The following is a 6,000-nucleotide window of genomic DNA, read 5'->3' as shown; positions in this document are numbered from 1 at the left end:
ATGAAGTCTATGGATCTTCAGATGGATTAACCACATTGTTGTGAATCAAGACAAAAAATAAAGTGTTGATTTAAAAAGATAGAGTAGAGCAGGTTTCATTTCAACCTTGCATTCAGGCTCCCTCCAGGTCAAGGTCTTCTTTAAGTTTATGCCTCATTTAAATGGTTTTATAGTGACTTATAATCAAGAGAAATGAATAATTCTGTACTTTTGAAGAAACTCAGAGGAAGAAAGCTCTGAAGCCTCCTCAACTAAGAGTAGTCCAGGAAATAAATCCACCTGTACTCTGTACTATCTCCCCAGAGCATCCAGATTGGTTACACATGCTAATCATGTGTGTTGATTTGATTTAATCTCAGCTGCCAGTGAAGAGGGTCAGCGGCACAAGAGTTTCCCTTCTGTCCTTGCGGTGTTCAGGCCCAGCGCCTTATTGATCAGAATGAGTAAGTTAATAAGCTTTAGACTCATTCATCAGCAGGGTAGAGACTGGAACTGTGCACGGCAGGCTTAATCAAGTCATCAGTGCCCGTCAAGCATGAACACAGTAATTAAAGGAAGAGGGAACATAGCGATGGGGAGAGAAGCAGAGCAGGGGTCTATAGGGCTTGCCTTGAAGAGAGATAGAGAGCTTAAGTGCTTCATTTATAAAGCACCGATTTATAAAGACAGTGGCTGAGCAATGACAGAGTTACAGTCATCACTGTTTGTTTTGCCAGAAATAGCTTTCACATTAATCCGACCTTAGTTAATCAACAGCTGAAATACAATCAACCAAGCGATCCAAACAGTAACCCGAGGACAGACAATTCATCCCGCCTTGAGCAGACCCTCCTAAGTGTAAAAACACGTGTGCATAAACAAGACAAAGGACAACACACCCCTCCTCTTCCTAAAGATACACACAGCCGAGGAAATCGCCAATAATCACCCATATCATCATCGTCCTCCTCCTCCTCGACATTTCACCGCTGCAACAGAAGCGCCACGTGAAAGAAAAAGGATGATCTCATTCGGTTTTCTTGCCGGATTGCTGAGGCCCGCCAGATTTACAGCAGCAGCTGTGAGTGATGATTTTTAAAAGCCGTCGCTGCTGTCTGGAGCAGGGGAAGAGAAAGGCTGGAAGAAACTCTAATGGGCTCCATGCACTGATTTAGAATCACAGCCCATCTGAATCTATGGATTCTCGCTGTTGCTACAGATGTGCGTGTCAGGTCATTCGAACAGGCCTCCTGCTGGTTATTTTAAAAGGGAGGTTATGAACTTTGTCACACAAATATCCTTCATTTGTTTTGCTTTGAAAGAAACATGCTTGACTTTGCTAATTTGGACGGCTGAACATTAGCTTCAACGTACAAGGAGACATACTGTTTACTGTGCATAAGATATTATTATATTTAAGTTATTTAAATTTCTAATTAAACTTTAAAGGGTTGGTTCTTCCATTCATATCATTTGTGCTTATAGGATCATGCTTATGAGTGTAACATGTGAGCAATGGGCTTCACTCAGGTGCTCCTATCCCCCTGTGCCCCATTATTTTTAAACCTGACCATTACACTGTCCCTTCAACTCCTGTGACAAACACACACATAATGAAGGCAGCTCCCAGACCGAGCATCCATTAACTGTGACTGTTGTTGTCCTGTAACATGTCTCTGCCTTGAGACGAGTCTCTGAGCTGAGAGGCGGTTTTGATGTGTGTGGTGAGGAAGCTGACAGGTATTCAGAGGTGGACAGGGAAGCACAGGTGCACGCACATGCACAAGTGGGATGCACATACCCAGACACATAAACTTGTTTAATTTAATTAGCATCCCTTCTAAGTTTTGGCAGCTTTTTTTTAGTCTTTATTGCATTAGAACAGAGAAACCATGAGAAGACACACAGTAAATAGCCTGAGGACAGATTTAAGCCCAGGCCTCTGCATCCAGCCTTCCAGCACATGTGTCTCCATGATTTTTAAGATCTTTCAAATGCAACGAAATGACCAAAGCGAAGTGAAGTGACCTATGTGCTTGCTATTTCTGTTCTTTGCATTAATTGGTTTAACATCTCAATCCACACGTCTCAATCCCCTCCCCCCCGGTCTTTCTAATCACACAGTGCAATGGACAGGATGAATACTGATCCCCCTCTGGGACGAAAACCAACAACCACAATCACAATCTGCTTTACAACTGATAATTAGCACGGGGAAAACATCTCCCATTTGGGCTGAGAGTTTGAAAAACACATGCAAAAAAAAAAAGCAACACTGTGTGTCTAAATGATGATGATAATCCTACATGGAGCATACCTGGGGCGTATACAAATGTGCCTGCAAACCAGAGCACAGGCACACTCCCACAGCAACTCAATTACAGCGCGAGTCCTTCATAGATCTGTTAGTTTATCTGATAGCCAGATCACCTGATCGATAGAGAACAACCACTGAGGGTTTATTTAAGCCTGCCGATCATTAATGTGGGGCCTGCAGTGCAGAGACGGAGCAGGGATGGAAACCTGTTGGAAGAGCTCAGCAGCACAAACAAGGCCAGCACCAGATGTGTGTGTGTGTGAGGCTGTTGTCGGAGTTTCTGTAAGCAAGATCGAGAGTTGCGAGCTTGATTTCTCACTCTGGTTGATGGAGCGAGGGCCGGGAGCTCATCTCATCTTAAGCAGCAGTCGCCCTCGCTGTATTGATCCCCATATAATCATTGACGGAGCAATCTCTAAATGACTGGCATGGGATTCAATTAAAGGCTCAGCCCACTGATGATTTCTTTTTCTCATCCACCTTGCATGACACCACCTCCCTCAGTGCCTCAATAGAAACACCGTACCTCCTCAATTAATGGGTAACTAATAAATGAAATAAATGACCACTTGTTTCTCAGTGACAAAAGACCTGTGATGAGAGTGGCCGGCCTCTAAACACAGAGGCACGGGGCAGCACACTCCAGTGTTTGCATTAAGATGTCGTATAAAAGTTTGGCCCATTGTGGGCCATGCTTCCTGGCCCATGACGGGGCTTACTGTCACAGGGCTAATTGTGCCTCTGCTTAGTCCCTTTGTGGCAAAGCACACTTCTCTTGTGTGTGGGGCGAAAGAAAGACAGCCTTTTGGAGCTTTTGGAGGGGTCTAGGGGGGTGGCGGTTCAGGGCATGAGGAGGAGGGTGAGCACCGGCAGTAATGAAGGAGCAGGCACGTATGGCCAACAATGAGATCCATGGGATTATGGTACAGACAAAGACAGTGTTGCGGCAATTACAGTGCAAACACCGCTGTATTGTGTTTATGTGTGTATGTGTGCGTGCATGTGGGTCCACAGAAGTGAGGGCATTGCTCTGTTAGCAGCTGTGTCTCAAGAACCTGATCGCTGTAAGAAGAAGAGGTGTGTGTGTGTGTGTGTGTGGCCTGCAGAATGATTAAAATCAGAGAGGAAATAAAGGGAAAGAAACCTGCAGCTTGTGTATTTTTGTTTGTTTAGGGTTTTTTGCACCAATAATGAATAAATATATAAAAAAATGGCAGTGATGTCATACATTTCAGTCTTCATCAGCAAATCTCTCAAAAAGACAGAAATTAACAGTGTGCAAATTTATTTCTCACGAGTGAAAAATACCTAAAATTCTTAGTAAATACGTAGTAAATAAAAAAAACTGACTTTTCTTCTTTTACTGGACGAGGACAATGAGAAAAGAAGACTCATCGTTTAAAGTGTTTGTTTTAGTATTCCCAAACTACATTTACAGTTATATTATTTTAAATAAGTGCGTATTGTATTGTTTTAAAATCAGCTAAAAGTCTACACAGCACAATGAGAAAAACAAAAGACCTGTTTGAATTTAAAAATATCCCTTTGAATGTGCACACAAAACTACTCATTTGTCCTTTTTTTGTGATGATCTCATCTCATTCACTCATTTCCTTAACCGCTTATCCAAAGCCTCAGAATCACAAACTCTAAACTACTAAACTGACCTATTTTTATTACACTATCAGTGCTAAGTGTCTTTTTGTAGATGCATGCACAAAGCAGTGCTTACTGTTTTCTCACACTGTAACACGAAGCACACTTGCAATCTAAGATGTGCATTGATCTTAGCTCACCAAATGCATCTTGGGAACTGTTACCAAAACTTGTCAAACTAAGGCCTTTTGGTCCAGCCTGTCATTTTCATTGAAATACTACCATTTCCTTCATTAATGAAGCTCAGGCTTATTATCAGGAGTGGCCCATTTACAGTATGGCTAGAAGGTAATTAGTGGGATGAGCTGGGCAGAAGGATCCTCTTCAAGGGTTAAGAAGCCACACACTCAAGTACCCCTGGCTTCTGAAGACCAGTGGAGCTGGTGTGCTTCTGGGTGGCTTGATAACAAAAGGAAAGAGCTTCCCTTTTAGAAGCACCCGCGCTAGCACCAACTCAGTTCAGAGGCTTTGGTTTATTTCAGTCACAAAGTCATATTCAAAATATTTTATTTTCTTCAGGAATCATGCTTCCTATTCAAAATGAAAACATGCAAGAGAAATAACCAGTTTAGCATTTGTCTTGCTAACTTGCTAGCAGGCAGGTAGAGCCCACACATACACACCTTCCTTTCCACTGACAGATAAGACAGAACCTCTGTTTGAGTGGCTGATGGTGATTACCTGTGCCTGAGGGCCTGAAACACTCACACATACTACAGATAGCAGCTTAATCCTCAATTATTCCATTCATATGGAGGTAATTGTCTCCCATGAATATGAAATGTTTGGCAGTCTCTCCTTTAACACTGTGAGAGCTCTGTTGATGCTCCTGGTGGAGAACAAAGCCCTCAAGGTATGTCCCATTTCCATATGGGGGAATTGAGGAAAGCTTGAAACATCCCACTGTTTACAGTAAACTCCTGGTCCCTTCAGAGGATCTGGAAAAGCTGGCACTCATACCAGCAGCTTACTCTTTAACCTTCACCCGCCAGCTGCTCTTCATTTAACTCCCCGAGCTGAGATCATTTCTCCGCATGCACTGCGCAGAGTTATTTTAAATTTTGATATACGATAATCGACTATAACATTTCATTTGAGTTCCTGATGCATTCAGATTTATGATTAGAGATTTCATTTATTATTTACCAGCACTTGCTGTTAATGTAGGCTGTTAATGCAACAGCTTGACCTATGTGTAGCGCAGTCGTGTCTTTATTTTATTTATGCTTATTGAACTGTATGATGCTTTGTTTATATATTCTACATAATGATTTCAAGTTTCTGTTTTTAACTCTTACACTGTTACAGCAATCTATAATCACATTAGATTAGTTCTAAGCTCTGAGATGTTTTCCAATGCCGCCCTCAGCAGGAGATGGTTCTCGGCCATCACTGCGTAATTAACTTTGCTAATCAAACCTGTATTCTATCAGTGTTAAAGATCCCTACAGGGAAAGGAGCTGTTGTGCTCTTTTCTTAACAAGGCACATATTTGTTAATGTCCTCCTGATTTATTGGGAAAGGGACATTCAGTGAGCCTTTGTCATGGAGAGACCTCTATACAAGAGCTCTCATTGGGTGAGCAGGACTACCAATCAGGCTTTTGGCGGTCAGAGTTTTTTGGAGGATGGGCTGGGGAAAGCGGGGTGAGGACTTTAGCATAAGCATGGGCTCAATCTGCTAGGACTGCTCTGCACAGTAAGGGGCCCTCCACAGGCTTGTACCAGGGGTCTTTATTTCAGGGTTCTTGCACTTTTCCCCCCCTTTTTTAAAAAAACCCCACAGCAACTACATCAACCTTCTGTCCTGACCTGCTTGACTCATTCATATGTATCAGTTGCTCTCTGGGCTGCGAAGTTTCCAGATGCATGCCTGCGTGAATAGGTGAACTAATTTGGGAAGTAGTCCTAAGACACAGACAGGGGATCCTGTCCACAACACAAGAATGTAGACTTAGAAAAGCAGCACAAAGAGAAGAGCTAATTTACAAGGATGCCGTTCTTGCAAGCAGAAGATGGTGAAACAGTACCACAGAGGGTTATAGTTCA

The sequence above is a fragment of the Rhamphochromis sp. 'chilingali' genome, assembly GCF_963969265.1.
Source record: "Rhamphochromis sp. 'chilingali' genome assembly, chromosome: 18".
NCBI lineage: Eukaryota > Metazoa > Chordata > Actinopteri > Cichliformes > Cichlidae > Rhamphochromis > Rhamphochromis sp. 'chilingali'.
The sequence above is the reverse complement of the archived record's forward strand: the minus strand, read 5'-3'. Positions refer to the sequence as shown.